At 48.3% G+C, this 19,807-nt stretch overlaps 1 protein-coding gene and 1 long non-coding RNA gene across 7 annotated transcripts in view; one reads left to right on the top strand and one right to left on the bottom strand.

Moving 5' to 3' along the window:
* The window catches only part of Rps6ka2 (ribosomal protein S6 kinase A2), a 319,159-nt gene that overhangs the window by 206,028 nt on the left and 93,324 nt on the right, over nucleotides 1-19,807 (top strand). The gene's annotated exons all lie outside the window — the stretch shown is intronic.
* LOC141422547 (uncharacterized) lies at nucleotides 815-4,658 on the bottom strand. The gene is made up of 3 exons (XR_012447173.1): nucleotides 3,881-4,658; nucleotides 3,620-3,733; nucleotides 815-3,497 (listed from the first exon to the last, which is right to left on the bottom strand). It is a non-coding gene; the product is annotated as an uncharacterized lncRNA (long non-coding RNA).

Below are 19,807 nucleotides of genomic sequence, written 5' to 3' on the forward strand. Positions count from 1 at the left end.
ACATCCAATGGCATGCACAGACCTGGTGAAGTCTCAGGTTTGTCCCAGAACTTTGGATATGAACAAGACATGGGATAAGTCAAAGTGAGTGGCAGGGTGACTCGAGGCTACACACTCAGGCTGAGTTTAGTGGACCTGTGTTTTACTTCGCCCTCTGGTTTCCTCTCATCTCCAGCTCTTCTCCATACAGCCTGTAGTTGGATCAGCCTTGAGCCACCTGTGACTCTACAGCCCAGTGGACAGGTAGTGACAATGCAGTTGGTCATCAGAATGGACAGGCAGGGACCCTGGTGCTTGGGACCTCTAATGGGGTGGCAACACTGGGATGCTGGAGTGAGTCACAGTGGAAAAGTAGCTCTATTGGAAAGGCCACAGAGGAATCCGTTGAAGTTGTGTTTCCCTGTTCTTGCTGACTGAGATAGTAAGGAACTCTCCTCAGACCATCTGGTATGTGCTTTATTTGCATAATCATAAAAATGGACTAATTAAAAGGTCCATTATTAATCTAGAAATGAGACTGTAACAGTGTAAGCTTTAGATCTTAGAAGAAAAGGCAGAGAATATTAAATCCCAAGATTTAGCCACAGGAAATTCTACAGAACTGGTCTGTCCCTGCTGGATGGGCTGTTCTCACATTTGGAAGGCCTGCTTCATTCTCCTGGCATGACTCAGTGCACCCTGATGGCCAAGTTCACGTGACATAGGAGGCTTCATCTTCCCCAACACAATTTTGTACTTGGCAACGTTTTTCTTTAAATTTTTCTTTAAATAGAGCTGTATTTTAACTGACCCACACAGTGATGGTGTAGTTTTCATAATTGCAGTAGAATTGCCATCACCAAGACCTCTGGATATGCGACAGCTTCACACACATTTTCCCCTCATCTTGGGGCCTGAGCGCCATGAGCAGTGTCACAGTGTGAAGAGCATGAGGGATTGCCTCCTGGGCGGCCAGCATCTGTACAGAAAGCAGTTCCATTTCCCAGACCACAACAACCTGGTTTTCACAGTAACTTTTAATTTTGTAATCATGTTACTCAAAAAAGACTGAACAGAGAAAATAGGAAACAGCCATAGACCATTACAGAGCAGCATAAACAAGCCTTGCATGATCACAAAACCCTTAGGCAGACGCTGCACCTGGGCTGCCAAGGGCTCTGGACCAGACGTTTGTTTCGTCCTGTTGTTATGGTGTTCCCTGCATCTGCTTCTGCATCCATGCTGCTCTACATAGGGATAGTTTTTGTCTTCTGACCTGGGCTTCTCACTAAACTCTGAGTGGAAAACACAGAGGGTTTTTGTCTCTCTGAATGCACTGGGTTTCAAATGCAGAATCTCATAAACTGTATTTCTAGGCTGTGCTCCTCTGCAGCTTGCCTGTCTTCTCAGATCCTGGCACTCCCAGGGTCAGTCCCCATCACTCTCTGCATTCTTACTGCACAAGCACACATGGCAAAAGTTTTGTGTAGTGGAGCTCAGTGGCACTGGCTTGGCATGGACACAGTGCCCCAATTTCAGAAAGCTCCCTCCAGGCTCAGGTGTAGGTGGTCCTCCGGGAACCAGCTTGGCAAAACCTTACTCTCTAAATTAGAGTATTGAGAGTGAGTCAGGAAGTCATCATTTTAAGATTCTTTGAATGCTAGCTTTCCTCTGTATAACTCACCACTGGTAAACTTCAAAATCCTAAGGCAAAAGGACTGGTTTCTGCTTCACAGAAATGAGAACAAAGGTGCAGAATGACTAAGGTATTTGCCCAAGGTCACACAGCTACTAAGAGTGGGAGCCAGATGTGAAAGCCACCTGCCCTCCATCAGCCTTCCATCCCTGCTGTTTCCTGGGGATGCTCAGGGTGAACTCTGTCCAACCACCGTGCATATGCACGTGGCCAGACTTGGTAGAGATGGAGCAGTTCACAGTCACACTCCTCTGACTGAGGGAGCACTAAGCCCAGTGTTTGGGGACCAGAAAGGCCCAATCCTGTCTTGTCCTGCTTGGGTGTGGAGAGCAGATTATGGAAAGCCTATGAGAACTGGACATAAGCCAGGTGAGATGCAGTTTAATTGCTTTCATCTGTAGGCCGAGATAGGCACAGCCCTGGCCACAAACAGGGAAAAGCAGAACAGCTGCATCTCCTAAGTTGTTTACTTCAGAGAAGCAGGAAGGCAGGTTTCTCCTGTTACAATGTCACCCCCTCCTGGAGAGCCACTGCTCCACCCTGTTTACCACTGGGTATGAGAGGCCTGCTGAAGGAGGGTTGGGAACTTTTTTGGGCTTTTTGCTTTTGGCTTTTACTTGGGGCTTTTGCCTTTGGCTTTGGCTTGGGTTTTTTGCTTTGGGCTTTGACTTTGGGGCTTTTTGGTGTGGGAAACTTTTGGAAGGGAAGAGGGAAATTGCTGAAGGGATAAGAATGGCTACAGAGGGGTTGATAGAAAGTCTGCACCGAGAACTTTAACATGGGCCTTAGAAAACTAAGCTAAAGAAAGAACGTTAACATAGGCTTTAGAAAAGCTAAGCCAAAGAACTTTATAATAGGCCTTAGAAAATCTAAGCTACAGAAAAGCCACAGAGAACATGGGACAGTGCAAGACAGAGGACCAAGACTTTAAGAGTTATGCGTATGCAGTGTTTAGGTGCAGCTGTTTGCAAGTCTGAGCACCAAGGCTTTAAAGAATGCTAAAGAGAGATGGGACAGTGCAAGCCTGGGGGAAAAGACTTTAAGAACGATTAAGCTAAGAGAAAACATGAAATAGAACAAGTCTAAGGAAAGAGGTTTTAAGCAAGGTTTTAAAGAACTGCAAGGAGCAAGACCTTAAAGAATAAAGATAGAGAAAAGAAGCAATGAGGGTTGGGTGTCTCCACCGAGGGCCCAACATACCTGATCCCACTTTTTCTCTGTCTGTCTATCCTATGTCTTTTCTGAATCTCCAGTCACCCCCAGTTAACCCCGGTTAGGCTCAGTAATAACCAGGAGCGAGAGAAAGCTTGCTCTAACAAAGGAGGGAGCACGAAAACAGTGCCCCCTCCCCTTGGGACTCTTGCGTCATGAATTGTCATTTTCCTATGAAATGAATTGTGGGCAACCTTACACTTGACAGTTGTACTTCTCCAAGCCAGGTGGTGAAGGGGATTCTATTTATGGATGATCCATCAGTTTGCCCTTCATCTCAGGGCGAGCATGTTCTGAGCTTTGAACTCTCCTTGGATAAACTGTTTAATAATGAAAGCATGCAAAAGAGAAAGAAAATCCTTTTACTTCCATGTAGCTAAAAAGGTGACATATTTTCAAATGTAGAGTAGATAAATACAAACTCATTTGCTAATCACTTTTCACAATAAACAAAATAAACTTGCCATTTCAAAGTGTTTTACATCTTGGCAATAAGATTCCCACTGTGACTGGATTTGGCACCTGTGGACCCCACACACGCTGAAAGTGGTCTCCATCCATTTCTACCCTGGTCAGACTCTTATCCTCATGTTCTGCGACTTGCTTTTCACTTAGAAGACAAAAGGAGGAAAATCCCATGAGTCATCATAGTCTCAGAGTTTAGCATCATTGTTGTCATAGTTTTAAAATCCTCCCTCCAGCATGTGCCCAGAAGTTGTCTGGCTTTCATACCCAGAAGCCGAGCTTGGAGGAGCCTGGCACATATGTGTGCTGTACCCTTCATGGTCAAACCCATCACCGGGCCAGCGTTGGTGAGCAGAGAAACAGAGGGGTAGACAGGGCCATCTGTGAAGTAAAACCACTCTTACCTTTTGGCAAAAGTAGGGCCCCTCCCCACTGTCCCAATCTCAGTGTCTTAGGCACTCCTGTATTTGAGGGCCATAGAAATTCTATTTTCCTAGAGGCCACTCAGATACTTTACCTATGCCTCACCGAGTCCTGCTTGCGAGCTGCCTGATGAGCCAGCGTGGCTTTCTGTCATGACCTCTGTGCTTCCTGCTTCCATTACACCTTTCCCGTGTGTGAGGATATACTAGAATCCCCACAGCCGGCACTGGCCAGAACGGGGACCTTGAGCAGCGAGGAGATGGCCCGTGGCATTGTCCACATGTCCTGGCCGGACTACATAGGGTCTTCGCTCTGAGCTTGAGCACCGAACATCTTTTAATGGCCGCAGTGTTGTGTTTGTGCAGGGTCAGCGCTGTCCCTGAAGTGACTTTCGGCATCTGGGGCAGCTTCAAAGGGACAAAGGACGTTGTCCTTCTCCTCTTTGAACGCTTCATTAATTACTTACAAATTAACTTTAACTTTGCTCCAAGTCGGCAAAGCCCCAGCCAGTCTCCTTACCCATCTCGTTTCTAGTTGGGTCTCATGCAGTCAGGCTCTCCAAGAGAATGGCTGTCACAACAACAGCCCAGGAGGCAGAAAAAGTAAATAACCAGCCATGTTCATCAGCCACCAGAGGAGGGTTGGAATAAAATCCATCAGCTATCAGCCAGCCAGCACAGCACTTTCCAGGCCACAGGCAGAGAGCTCACTGATGCCATCCTCAGCAGAAATTATGTCGCTGGATTCGGCCGTCCCCCCCGCCAGCGTGGAGCAGTGTATCTCTCAGTGCCGGTGCACGTGTACCTGCTGCACTGGCCTGACACAGAGACTCCTGAACGCCTGGCTGTTCTCTGCAGCAGTGGCCACTCTGTTTCCTTGCAAGAGTGGCATCTGCTGTCCTGATGTCATACATGATGTGTTCACAAGGTCTGCCCTGGACATGGAAACTTTCCACGATGGACTGTAACTCCCCAAGGTCACAAGTAACTGGATTTGTGTGGAGTCAGCACTGGCTTTCAAATGAACTTTCTCTGTCTGATGTGGCTTCATGGGGATCTCCCGTCCTCCTGCCAGGCAGCCCCACCTACACCCAAAAAAGGAGGGATCCTGGTCACCACTGTCCCCATGGTGAGAGCTGAGGGGCCATGCCTGCAAGGTAGCCTCTCCCCCTGCATGTCCTGCTTCTCTGACTATGCATGGGTTCCACAAAGCCAGGCCTCATGAGCTGCATTCCCAGATTTTCCCTCAGTGTCCCACACAGCAGGGCGGCAGTGAGACCCAGCCATGATGGCTTCTCGGGACATGGAGGGCATGGGAGCCGCTGCCCACCTTGTGCCCTGCAGGAAGGTAAAGAGTGCAGCGACCAGTGACGTGGGCTTTGTTCCTCCTCGTTAGCAAACCCTACTCCCCCTGGGACGGGGGAGCAACAGGAGGAATGGAAGGGCCTTCAGGTCCAGGTATGGACAGTTTGGCCTCCTGTCACCAGGACATGCCACCAAGTGGAGACAGCAGGGCCTGTGAGCAAGAAAGCATTGGCAACATGCGCTGAGAAAGGCAGTGTCTCTGCTTAGAGACACAGTGTTGGTTGATGAGCTGTGTGTCGCCTGCCACCTGTACTGCTTCTGGGAGAGGTGACATGCCCACAGGCCACTAGCTACCACATCTGCTGCTGAGGAAGATTGCCTAAACTAGTGATTTTTAGTTCATTTTTGTTTTGAATCATTTTTATTATTAATATAAAATTAGTAATTACATATGCTTATGTTGGAAATAGTTTTATTCTTTTCACCAATATTTATTGAGTAACTGATATGTTGGAGATACTGTATCAGCTCTTTGAATCAGAAAACTGTAAAGAAAATCAGACTCCCTCATAAATCTCTCAACACTCAAATATAAACCTTTAATATCTTGGAATATTTTTGTTCTTTCTTCAATTTGTACCTATTAAGGAACTTTGTAATAAAATTAACATAAATCTGAACAAAGAATTTTATGTTCTTTAAAAAAAATCTTATAAGTATATTCCTGTGTCATTAAATATTACCATAAGTGAGTTTTATTGCATGTCCTTAATTTATTTAAATGACACAGAAAACTTTACCCCCTAGTGTCCCTCATTATAAATAATGCTGAGGTGGCACTTTCATGGAATATTTGTGCCTAGCTGTAGTTTTTTTCCAGAAATCCAGAAAGTGCAATCAGTTGTTTCTGGACTGAGGTTTTGTGGAGGGTTTGCTTTCCAGGGTGGCCTAACCTGTGCTTACACCGGCACTCCCAGCAAGTTATCACTGCCCTGTAATTTGGCAAACATGGATATATTCTCATTCTCAACATCTTGGTTCAGTGGATAGCAGAAAACACTTTTTCATCTACTTCTTAATTTTATTTTTTGATTACTGGGGAAATTACTTTTACAATTTTTTTTAGATATTTAATTTTCTCACATGTAAAAATATCTGTTGGTTCCATTGGGCTCTCTTCCGTGAGCAGAGTGGGAACGCACACAGAGACACATATAGGAGCTCATGCACATGGAACACACACATTTTTTTGAGTTCCAGACATTTTCCCTGTTTTCATTGACCTTTCCATTTTGTTTATAAGCTCCTGAAGGTTAGAACTTTCTCAATAGTTAAGATCTTTCTGCCTGCATGCCACCCTTTGACTGAATTCTTTCCTATTCTGAAAGCAGTGACATCTTTGTTTACATTTTTCTAGTTTTCCATGTCATGTGTGTGAGGATTTATCACTAAACCAACTGGAAGATGTTTGATACCTGAGGTCACCTGGAGGTAGCCTTGATTTTCCATCAGACAAGGGCATCCACTGGTGTCCTGCTGCCTGGTCCCACCCTGCCCTGCTCACTGGCTCCTTTATGGTGGGCTAACCTCTTTTGCCCCTCAATCTGCTGAGGGCTTGGCCACCTCAGCCACCCAGCAGTCACTGCATCTGAGCACACTGCTGTCATTCCACATCCACTGTGTAGTTTAGGATCTGACAGTGTGGCTTCCCTTATATGATCTCTATTTTCCCCAAACGCCTATGCTGCTCTTCATTATTTCATGTTAAGTTTCAAAAAAAAATTTTTCATTTTAAAATTCCTGAGGAAGCACTTAGAATTTGAACATAACCTGGATTAAACTCTTGTTACCTTGTAAAGAACCAACAGTCTTCCAGCACAGCTTTCCAAGTATTCTTGTCCACCCGTGTAACTCTGACATTTCAGTCTGCTTTTCTGTATGCCCTTTTGTTGTCATTTTAATATTTTAATCTTCACTATTAAATATTTAGGAGTATATATTTAATATTTATCCCTATGTTTCTGTTTCCCTATTGAATTTGCTGTCTTGCTAATTTTGGTTTATGAGAATGGAACTGATTTGTGCATGTATTTTGTATCCTATCCTTTATTATTAGACCTAATGTATTTATTTTGGTTTATGCTCTTAGTATGCAAGCATGCCTCCTCCAAGCTGTATTTATAGTTCTTATTACCATTCTTTGCTCACTTCATTTTCCAGGGTTTGTAGGAGAATGTTAAGTGATGTTGGTAATTTTATGTATCTTTGTGAGTGCTGTAATTCGGAGGGCTCAGCTTGTTTTTGTTTTTGCACATGAAATTCACAAACATGAAGACCTTATTGTTGACGTTAATTTCCAGTGGTATCTCGATTTGTTGAGTGGTGAAGGGTCACTCTGTGCCCCTTGTTGGTGGGGCATATGGTGTGCTGAGTCCTGCTCTTTCCAGAGGGACTGAGGGCCTCCATGGAGAGCCCTGTGAAGCAGAGACTGTGGGCCTCACTGCCATAGTGCTCAGACGTGGCAGACACAGAGGCGTCCTTACACTCGCGTGCCCAGAGCTCTGGGGCCTCAGAGCGGGTACACTCGTTCCAGAGCAGCCGATGCTGTAGAGGCTCCTGCTCAGGTTTATGTGAGCAGCTTCCCGAATTTCCTTCAAGTGACAATTGTCAGTGCTTTAATTCAGAGCTTTAAGAACTACAAAGTAAGATGGGAGGTTGCATCTCTCTCCCATCATCCATGATAACTCAAATTTCCCACATACTGCTGGCCTGAGACACTGTGTGCTCATGGGAACACTGCAGACTTCCTCTGAGCAGGTTCCCAGTTCAGACTGGCTCAGTGTGGTTCATCTCAGGCCCAGCTCTATTTAACGCAGGCTCAAGTTCAGTGCCATTGTGACTGTACATCAGAGGGGGAGTAGATGAATCTGCTGCTGACTTATTAGTCTCTGATTCAAGCCAGTTTCCTGATCACAAGTTATGTTCTTAGAAACCCACTACCATGATGAGTCTACCCATGTCTCTGTTCTTATGCTAACCTGAGCCCTGGGAAATGGACTAGCCTGGCCACCTTGCTCTTATTTCCCTTGTGAGTGCTTGTACATCCCTTACTGTTGCTTCCTGCTACGTGACCCCAGGTTCCTCTGAGCTTTGGTCACAGGCCTGATCCTCAGGTCACAGTCTCCTTGATAATCACTCATCCCTGGGACCTGATAGAGGATGAGCACCAAGATGGTGTTAGGATGAGGCTTGTGAGAGAAGTGAGGCAGTGCTATGGACAATGTAGGAACACCCTGGGGTGCGACCTCCAGTCATGAATTCTTCTAGAATGTCAATGTGCACAAGGACATGGACCCACAGTCCACTTAGCAGTATATTGCATCTGTGGAAGACTATTAAGAGGCCCTGGCGTTCCCAACCTTCCTAACTTACCTCAAGAGCACACCATGGTGGGTTCTCAGTTGTCACTCCATCTAACCCATTGTAGGAGCTGTTCTCTGCTGTGCCACAGCTATTTGGGCCAAGTTCCTTCAGTTCACGTTTACTTCTGCCACATAAAATTGAATGGCTAGAAGTCCTTCAGATCTGAGGAACAGTCTGTCTACTGAATGTACTCCGGGATTTGGGCAGCCCACACAGCATCTGGCTCCATCTCCAAGGAGGACATCATTCTTGCCCAGAGGCTTCAGGGCTGCCATGGGGTGGACAGAACTCCTCTCCTTAAAAGGAGAGGGCTTGCAGGTGAAGGGTCAGAGCTGTCCAAAGCCTGGCAGATTGGACACAAGCAAGTGCAGGGAGTGCTCACTGAGGAAGGGCCAGCCTTAACTAGTCAGGCTTGGAGTCACCTAAACAGAGCCTTGGCCACACGGAGGTAGGCAGAGCTCTTGGCACCAATAGTAGTATGAGGAGTGGCCTCAGTTGGTCTTCTGTCAGTAGCCCTGGGCCATGGACCATGAACAGAGGAAGCCCTTGGTTGATGGTGCCTCACAGACAGTGCCCACAGTGTGAAAGGTTCCTTTGGCAATGCCAGGAAGTAGCTGGGGGCACTTTTCATGGTACAGTCTGGAAATGACATTGATGTAGGTCCCTCCCAGGACAGGCCAGTCATAAGGAGGTCAGTGTCCTCACTAGCACAAGTAAGTGGTAATGAGGCCTAGAACACTGGCTGCCAGGAGCCCAGGGTAAGTCCATACTCAACCTGCGCACACCCCTGAGACATTGTAAACTGTCACATGCCACAGAGCCACCTCTGCAGGTCAACACCATGATCTAGTCTAGATTTATGTGACACCCTTCTCATCCTTTGTCCCTAGCCTATCCCAAGTTCCATGTGTCTCTTGAGACAAGTTGTCAGAGCTGCCTGGTCATTTTACAGCCAACAGCAGGGCATTTTGTTTCTTTAGACTGTCCTCCTGGTGATGTCCCTATCTGGCATTGCCAGCTGCAGCTGGCTGCAAGCTTCATGTCTCTTGGAACAGACTGCAGTGACCCCTAGCTGCATGAGCCAGTGCCCAGTTCAGAGCACACACCTCAAGGCTCTCTGCCTGGAGTCAGAACTTTGGCCTAGTCATGCTGGGCTTCCTGCAGTCTGCCCACAACTGTCTGGGGTGGTCCTGAGGGATGGCCAGACAGCCCTGTGGCTCATGGTGGCAGTGGCTGATTAGAGTCTAACTCATCTGGGACCAGCTGCATCTGCTGCGAGACTTCAGCACAGTGAGGATGTTGGGCTGGCTGAGGGCATTGGGTGCTTGGTGATGGGCCAGGGTGCTTCTTGTGGAGCCATCGTTACCAGCATGACAGCTCGGCATCCAGGGACAGCAAGCCCGTGGCCACTCAGGAGGGCCTAGTGGACAGTCAGGGCCAAGGGCACCACCACATTATAGTGAAGGCCTTTGGATCCCAAGCAACAATGGGCCAAGGACATACATGAGCCACCTGCCTCCTGGGGAAAGCAGGGAGAGGACAAAAGTACAGCACAGAAGCACTTTTTCCTCACTGTCGTGGCCATCCTTCAGCTTTCGTGAGGAGCCTCTCTCCACTGTGGCTAAATGATCTGGAATTGACTGTGCATTACATGACTGGAGGACAAGGTGCTGGGGGGAGCCCCTAGCCCACGTTGCTCCACGCCTGCCCCTCCTACAGGCCTGCTGTGATGGTGGAATGTTGAATCTGTTATGAAGCCCATGTTAACTGTTAGCAGAGATTCACTGCTTAGATTAATTTTAACGTTGGAATAAAGTTGGGTTCTCTTTACCACGTCCCCGTTGTTTAAAACAGTTTCATACAGTAGACATAAAAGGTACCCTTAGTAAGGTTTTTGCAAAGTCTCATTTTAATGTTAGAGGTTATGTGAAGGATCCTTTGAGAGGCATTAAACTAGTCCCATGCTGCTGGCCTCACAGAGCTCCGGGTGGAACTCAACAGGCAAAGGGCGAGTGGCTGCGGACCCTGCCCCTCTCATTTGTCGAAGCCTGGTAGAACTGAGTGAAAGCCTCTAAGGTCATTAAAGTGACACCTCTGATGACAGTCTTATGCCCCCATAGGCGGCTCAAATGGGCAAAGGGACCCCTCCACCCTCTCCAGCAGACTAGGACCCATCACTACAGAACCATGTCAAAGGAGGTATCTCTGGCTAGGAGGAAAGGGTCTGGCTCTGTGAGAGACACTCCAGCATGTGGCCTTCTTCAGTGACCTCAGGTGGACATGCAGAAACCTTCTTCTGTGGACTTCCTATCTATCCAGACCCTGCCATTTGTGTAGCAGAAAAATGGCCAGTTTTCAGTGTCAGAATGAGAACGCCCACAACAGAAAGAAAATAATCAAAACACTTCAAATTAAAGAACAGATTCAAGAGAGGCCCAAAAGAAGGCCCTAAAAATGTATGTAGACGTTTGTCAGATCTTATTTTCATTTCCTTTGGAAGTCTTTAAAATTGGAGATGAGACAGAGACAAGAAGCCAGGGAAGGCGTGGGGCAGACAGCCAGTGTCTGCATGGGTGGTGAGATACATGGACCAAAGCTCCTGTGAGTATTGGTGCTATGTCAGTATGGGGTATTCAGGTGTATCCCGGGTCTCTTGCTGGTGACATATTCTGTGGGGAGCTGAGGAGGGAGAGGCAAGGCCCCCATCCTATCCAATGTCTCTCAGAGTTAGTCTGGGACTCGGAACCCTACTGGTGGGAGCTGTGACTGTCACTGACAATGAGGCAAAAGCATGGGGGCGATTAGATGTGTGGGATGTCACAGCCAACTTGTGGTCCTGTTATGGGAGAGGTTTGCATAATGAGACCTGAGAGGGAAGGGTGGTAAGGCAGGCCTGACGGCTTCCTAAATGGACTGTGCCTTTCCTGGGCAACGTCGCTAGGCCACTTCTCTAACTAGGTCAGCTTCCTCAGGATCAAAAAGAACCGCAGAGCCCTGAGCATGGTTCATTGTTCAGAGCAGGGACCAACCTGCAGGCAGCCCCAAACTTTGTCATCTGTCATGTTGAGAAACAGAAAAGGATGGTCTCTTCTTTGTCCCATCCCCACTTATATGTTGAAAACTCATAATTCACAAATAGGTGAGGTTCATGTGTCAATTGGTTGTTAAAACACTGCAAACACTTTGTGGAAACAATATTATAAGAAGTATTATAAATATTATTTTAAGAATTTCTAAAAGTACAGCCCATAAAACCAACTCATCACATTGCTAAAACATTTAAATTGGTTTGCATTTTTCATAATGGCATCACTTCCTTTTATCCAAATACCTGGTCCACGGTGCCTCTGCCTGAGCTTGGAGGTCTTTGTTTGTCTGGAGTCAGGACTTCTGTGTGGGGAGGGCTGGGGCCAGGGCCAGGTCCTGTCCACCAGGCAGCCAGGTAGCCTGGGCAGGAGAAGAGGGCAGAGCACTGGGCAGGGCTGGGCGTACAGTGAGTCTAGGGCCTGAAGGCCCAGAGGAGGGGCGTCTGGGATCTTGAGGAGGGGCGTCTGGGATCTTGAGGAGGGAAAAAGCAGCCATAGGGGAAAGGAATCCCACAGAAGACATTGGCCCAGGGGCTTGGGGGAGAAAAGCTGGGAAAAACTGAATCTCAAGGAAAGGCAGGTCAGAAAATTCAGGTCCCCTGTGGCCCACACCAAGTGCTTCTTGGCTGGCGTTCATGGAAGTTCCCCTGTAGTCCTGTTCTGCATCCCTGCTTTGGGGGAAAATTACAACCAAAATATGAAGGAAGTGTGTTTCCTGCACTCAGGGCCCTCAGGACCCTGGGTGTTGTTTAATTGCCACCTTTGTGCTGCTCCTTGCCCACCTCCATCTTCCTTCCCCAACGGGACCCTCTGCCTCCTCATCCCCACTGCACTCCAGGCCCAACTGGGCTCCCAGACTTAATGCTTGCAGTTCTACAGGCGCATCCCAGTGTCCTTGTGGCCCACCACAGTTTCTGGAGGTCTCCCTGGCAATCAGGTTCAATTATGAGCACACAAAGCCCTCCTAGACCCAGCCAGAAATATGAATCCCCTTTACAGCCCCCTCAGGGGATTTCCACAAGGCAGCCAGTGGATGAGTCCCTCCTGAGGCTACTTCCTGAAATACTGCACTATCATGTGTACCATGTCTCTGTTCTCTACATTGAGCCTGGAGGCAGGAACATGCCATCTGTGTGGACCCCAACCCCCCAACCCAGGGCAGACTCAGGAAGGATTCCAACAGTGTGGTGAATAGCACTGGAAATTGTCTTTGTGTACCTGTGTACCTCGCCAGAGTGTGAACACCTGAGGACGTTCTCTTGAGAGAGATTTGTTAGACCCGTTGCCATGGCTCTATCTGGGCATATCTGTGCACAAAGTACATATGTAGACATGGATGCATAATGGTAATATATCAGCACTGGGTGCCATCTCTGGGCCCGGGCTCAGTGATGCAGGGACTGTAATTATTCCACCCAGTCACTGGGAGATAGGTACAAGGAGATAAGTGATCTGGCCTGGGGTGTGCCTGTCAGATGTCAGCTGAGAGTGTCTTTTGCTTTGAAGCATGAAGACTTTGGCTCAAGCTGCCTATTCTGTGTGCTGTAAGAGTCTCAGTCCTTCTCTAAGGACTCAGGAAGCACACTGGGCACCCACACCCCACAGGCCTGCTGCATCAGCCTCTCAGCCCTCCCACCTTGGGCAAAAGCTAATAACTGGCCACATGAGGCCACCATGGGCCCTCCTGTCCAGATCTGCACATGTGGGCAGCAGCGGTATTCTCTTGGGTGCTCTAAAGATGCAGTACACGACATTTGCAGGACATCTTGACGGTGCCAGCCATCATGTGGAAGTTGCCGCACACACCGCTGTTATGACCGTAGCTTCTGCAGGCTGCCAAGAGTGCACCAGTCATCACATTCCTTTGGTTTCTCAGACCCACTCTCTCAAACACTTCATAGACAGACTGCTGAGGTTTTAGCTCAAGGTAGTGGTTACATCACAGCTGTGACAGCAACTTGAACTCAAGGATCAGTCTGCCTTTTTAGCCTTCCTAAAAGTCACATTTCCTTCCCATTGGGGCATATTGATGAGGTTAGGTGAAGGGTGACTCGCAGGTGTGGACAAGTGACTCTCACAAGGAGCTGGGAACGTGAAGGTCAGTTTCCAGCCTGAGGCAGACCGCAGCGTTAGACAGTGGCCACGGACAGCAGAGGACTGACTCGATCTTGGGGAAATGTAGCCGAGCCAGGAAAGAACAAGTGTGTACCAGGTTAATGGGAAGCAAGTTGGACAGATTATTTCTACCTGGAGGGACAGAGGCGAGGGAAAGCGTATGAGGGTGGGCCCCGTGGAGGGCTGATGCCAGGGATGGAATGAGTGAGACTCAGTTCGGGCTCGGATCTTGGGGGAACATGGGTCCTCGTCCTCTGAGGCTGCAGGGATGGTCTGCAGATGAAGGTGGAACACCTTTGCAGGTTGGGGGCGTCAGCTTTGTGCCTGGTGGTTTTTTAAGGTGGATAAGTCGAACCTTTTTCTCCTACTGACCGGTGTCTGCATTAGAGTGTGCTTTAAGTGCGGGGCACGAGTTGCTTACGTGCAGATTGGTGAAGGGGATGAGTCTCAGGAAGGACACCTCACTGGGCTAAGAAGTTTGCCCCAGTGACACTGCTAGATGCGTGTTATAGTTCTTTACAGCAGTGTCACTATCAGTTATTCATTAGTAGTAAAAACGCTTGTGGTTCTTCCCGGGGTCTTTGCTGTCTGTTCCAACAGTGTGATTTCCGCATTGAGGAAGTGATTGAAGGCTCTCGTGTTTGGCGGACACACAGTTGAAAAGTAAGACAAGTCAATGAACTTCACCTGCATGTCTCTCCAGCGTTACACACCTCCCACCCCACGTGTTGAAAAGGAAACAGCAAAGTCTTTTTCTCTCCTGGACTCCTCCCCCGGTAGTGCTTAGAACATCACTGCCAGTTCCAGAAGCTTCTCTCCTACCCAGACCTCACGGAGGACTGGAGCACAGTGAGGTTCTGAATAGCAGCAGCCCATAAGCCTTTGTTTTTAAATGGCAAAAATGATGTTCCCGGCTGGACCAATCAAGACACACCCTTTTCCTCACATACCCCAACACTGTGAGCTCGGTGTGCTGTGGGCCTCCTGCGGCCTGCCTCACAGAAAGCGCTTGACCAGCAAAGGCCTCCTCCTCCTGCTGCTGTGTGGCCTTCCCGGCTCCTCGGCTCACCTGCTGCCTCACAGGGCCTCCCAGCTCCTTGGACAGCCTTTTCCTTTAACGGTGCAGAGCAGCTCAGGCACGGTGTTCCCACACTGAAACCGCCCAGGCCCGGCTCTCTCAGTCTCTCTCAGTCCCTCTGTCAGTCTCCTTCTCCTTCCTATTGATTTTGTTTCTCTGAGCAACCCTGACTAACGTGCTGTGGAGCAGTCCTTCTGTGTGGATAGTGAATTTGGGGTACAGCGTTTTGCAGGTTGTTACTAAAAATAGGAGGCTCCACAGAGTGACCGATAGCTCAGAGACAAGGATTGGAAGTTTGCCTGCTGGGCGCCGGTGGCTCATGCCTGTAATCCTGGCTACTCAAAAGGCAGAGATCAGGAGAGTTGTGGCTCAAAGCCAGCCCGAGCAAATAGTTTGCGAGACTCTATCTTGAAAAAAACCCATCACCAAAAAATGGGCTAGTGGAGTGGGTTAATGTGAAGACCCCAGTACCACAAAAAAAAAAAAAAAAAAAGAACAATTGGAAGTTTTATTTTGACCTCTTTATATTTGGGAACAACTTCACTTTCTTGTAATACATCCCAATTATTTCTATGAGTCTAATACACAGTATAATACTTTCTTAAAACTTTTTGTTTCCTTTTTCAGAATGTAGAGATCCAGAAACATAAAAGCTGACTTCCCTCCTTTCAACTCAGGTGACCAAATTGCTCCACTAGGAGTCTGGAAGAGGAGACACTGGAATAATTTAATCCAGTCATTTTCCCTCCATCTCTATAAACAAAACTTCAGTAGTTAGGAACTGAGACATTGCTGAGTGTGGGGTGCTGCTCGGTGGGACAACAATCAGTTGCCCAGTGGTCTGAGCACCTGAGCAGGAGCACCTGCGGGGACGCAGCAGCAGGACTAGACCCATGTTGCTCTGTGTGTTTTGAGTCTCTGCAGCTGTGCCTGGAAAGAATGACCACCCCTGCCCACTCATGCTGGAGGAGTGTGCGCTGCAGTGAGATGGGAAGTGACCGCAGGCACTGGTGCTCCAGGGGCTCTGTGTGATGGCAGGTGCATGTTCTGATTTGCCTATTTGAGAATATGTGGAAGTGAGTGGACACTTAGCACACTAGCCCCTAGCACCCTTATAGATTTACCTTGGTGAGGAGTGTAGTTTTATACAGAGTGCCCTGAGAAGATTTTGTGGTGCTTTGGTATGGTTTTTGGTGAGACTCACTGGGAGACTACAGATACTCTCCCTAGAATAACACTGCTCAGTTCAGACACGTGAGAACAGTTACTTCGGATTCTCTTTTGAAGCTGTCGCTCTGATTGCAGAGGAAGGCTTGTGTTGTTTGGCACACTTGTGTGAGCATGCTGCGTGTCCCTCACCCCTGCCTGGGTGTGCTCTGGGCTGAACTTACTGGTCTTCATTCCTGTGGGATATGGGGGCTCCATCGTCTTCCCAGGGCTAGGTGGTCCTCAGCCACATGTCCCTCAGGGCCTTGGCCTCTTTGTGGGATGAAGGGTGAGTATGTGAAGACTGATTGACTCAAAGGTAGAGATCAGCATGTGTGCATGTTTTTGAGTTACTCCCATGATGTCAGGTGTGAGAGGAAAACAATCAGGGACACACAGGCCACAAAAATGAAAGCATAGCAGCTCTAACTGGGAGTTGGTGTGGATGAATTCAGCACCTGGTGGGTGAGGCTGGAGACCCCTGACACTTTCCAGACCCAGGCAAGGGGAGCCACGTGGCGACTTGGGAACTGAAAGGTCTCCTGCAGCAGAGAGGCTTCTCCTAGCTTCTTGTTGACCTGGAGCTTGGAAGAAGTGGAGACTGGTCCAGGAGCAGGCTGCCCTCTGCCTCCCCAACAGACCAGACAAGGAGCGCTCTGGTATCCATGGGAGAAAAAGGGTTGGAAATCACCTCTTTCCCCACTGAGATTTCCAGACTGAGTCCCAGCCCTCACTGAGTTTGCCTCCCAGAGCCCCCACTTAGCAGTGGCCATGTCCTAGGGAACCCCATCGCCTGTGATCTGGAGGCTGCATTCTCTGATCTCTTTCCTTTCTCCAGTGGTCTCTCCTACAAGCAAGGCTTCTGATGTTGTATGATGAGGGGACACAGCTGGGGGGGAGGAGAAGGAAGGTTGCTGTCACTCTGTGGTGAAGCAAGCCCTTGCTCTATGGTGACGCTTAGTCCTCTTTCAGAATAAATATCTCTCAGACACTAACAGTAGAGAGGATGAGTTCTCCCCAAAGGTATGACCCTGGAGGGGCCTCACCTTAGAATCTGCCACACACCTGGGAAAAAAGCAACATGTCTGCTTAAGTGCATGTTCTGATTCCACCTGTTCTGGTATATTTGAGCCCAAATCCATAGAGGAATCAGTAATGTTTCCATAGTATTTTGTGAATGGACAATTTCTGCTGTCACTTGCACAGCATTCTTATAGTTCCATAGGGAAAAAGTTTAAGCAATAATTCCCTGAGTCTTTTCCATAGCAGGTTTTGTCAATTACCAATTTATCTTTGTAAAGCTCATGACCTTCTTCAGTGGTGGGCTGGGCACACATGTGATCTGTGTATTTCTAAGGCTTTCACTGGAGTCACAGGCTGAACATTGAGTGCTAAGCTCTGTCAGAATCTCAGTCACAATCCCCAGAATGGAAGGCTGGGCAGTTTGCAGACCCTCAGGAGGTGTGTTGGCTGTGCTTACGCCCTGACGAACCTCTGGGGTGAGTCCACATCCTTTCAGGCTGAAGCGCAGTGGGAGAAAGACTGTGTTGGAATGGCATCCTTATCCCACGGGCATAGTATGTCCATTTTTCACATCACCTTAGGCCTGGTGACTTAGGTGGTTGTTGCTAAGGACATCCATCTCTGCCTCCCCCAGACAGGATGCACGTCCGTAGTTGGGAAGCGGAGTAGAAGTGGAACAGGAATTCCTGTGGGGTTGCCATTCAGTGGCAGGTCCTAGTTCACTTGTTAATTCTTTGCATTTGGTGTGCACAATGCAGGTTAAGCTGGATGGCACATCAGCTTCATAAAACCAGCCTGGCAGTCAGGGAACATCAGTCATAAGGGTTGAAACTGAAGTCAAAATTTGCACAATCTGATGAAAATTTGTCACTTTCTTAATTAAGGGAAAAGTTATTAGTAGTAATTTCCTGGGTAATAATTATTTTTAAAGTTCAAAATATATTGAGGAAAATATGTCACCCTGAGGGAATAAGAGACTGAAAGTTGAAATTATGAACTGTATCCATGCTTCAGTGATGGCAACTCCAAGGAATGCTCTAGAACATTCCATCTCTTCCCCAGATATACGCCCAACCTCCACCAACACAACCACCTCCACCACCTCTTCCTCCACCACCTCCACCTCCTCCTCCTCCTCCTCCTCCTCCTCCTCCTCCTCCACCTCCTCCTCCTCCTCCTCCTCCTCCTCCACCTCCACCTCCACCTCCTCCTCCTCTTCCTCCACCTCCTCCACCTCCTCCACCTCCACCTCCTCCTCCTCCTCCACCTCCTCCTCCTCCACCTCCTCCTCCTCCTCCACCTCCTCCTCCTCCTCCTCCACCTCCTCCACCTCCTCCACCTCCTCCACCTCCTCCTCCTCCTCCTCCACCTCCACCTCTTCCTCCTCCTCCTCACACCTCCTCCTCCTCCTCCTCCTCCTCCTCCTCCACCTCCACCTCCTCCTCCTCTTCCTCCACCTCCTCCACCTCCTCCACCTCCTCCACCTCCACCTCCTCCTCCTCCTCCACCTCCTCCTCCTCCACCTCCTCCTCCTCCACCTCCTCCTCCTCCACCTCCTCCACCTCCTCCTCCTCCACCTCCTCCTCCTCCTCCTCCAACCCCACCTCCACCTCCTCCACCTCCACCACCACCACCACTTTGGGCAGCCTGTGGTGAAAGCCATTCTAAGATATGATCTGAGTTTCCCAGGAGCAGACTTTGACCTAAGTACATTTTCAGCAGGGCTAAGTTCTGTGCAAGATGCAAGAATACGGATGCAAATCTCAGCAGGGATTCATGCTAAACATTCCAAGCTGTCATTCCAGGAAAGAAGAGCAATTTGGAAACATTAAAAAACAGATGATAGCGAACTGGTTTTCTTTTTTTAATGTCTTAGCCTGTAACTGACACAGAAATCTGTCAAGTCCATTTAAAGCAGTGCTCTGTGTTTGGCTCATTCATGGTGTCTTCTAACAATGGCATGAGTCAGACGTGTGAGGATATGACGATGAGTGAGGACTGATGACCTGAGTCTGGCTCAGCAGAGAACGTGTAGGGGAACAGCTGCGACCAGAAGCAGGACTCCTCAGTTAGCCATCTTAGCACTGAGGTTCCTTCCTGCTTGGGCCAGGATGTTGGCTACTCACCAGCAGCTCCAGTGACCGCCATTCTTTTTAAAAGAATCTTGTTTCTTCTAAGCAGTGTCTTGTATTCAGCGGTTTAAACCCAGAGCATGAATAGACATGAGTAAGTGGCCAAAGTATTTGATGCCTCTGGGGTATGAGTTCAGCCTACTTAGAGAATTTTTAATTTAGCAGTATTATACTAGTGCATGCTCCTGTGCTGTTAACAGTGAAGCCATTCAGATTTTACACTGTTACTGGAGCCTTGAGCACAAATGCCATAGCTTGATTGCAGAACTGATCATGTGATCGTGAGCTCCTGCAGCTATTGCCAGGATACCATCCTGCATCCACAGGTCAGGGGTCATGGGAAGTGATGGGTGGCCCATCACTCTCTGCCACCAAAAACAGATCTGATCTTTTTCCAGTGAAGGAAATGATAGAATTATCATCTAGCAAAATTTTTAACATGTCTTCATGTGACAGGTTTCCTAGCCAAGTTTCCAATCCACTTTTTTTGTAGCATAAATAGTTAACTTTTGGCACAGTATGACCACAGCTCCAGTGCTGTGGGGGTCTTCACCACCACCAAAGTCTCATCCAGCCAAGGTGTGTGATCTCCATGCAACCTGAATGTATTGCATGTGACCAAAGTATTTTGCCAAACCTCAAAGTAGGACAGGTTTTCAAAAACT

This window comes from Castor canadensis, chromosome 1 (genome assembly GCF_047511655.1).
Source record: "Castor canadensis chromosome 1, mCasCan1.hap1v2, whole genome shotgun sequence".
Taxonomy (NCBI): domain Eukaryota; kingdom Metazoa; phylum Chordata; class Mammalia; order Rodentia; family Castoridae; genus Castor; species Castor canadensis.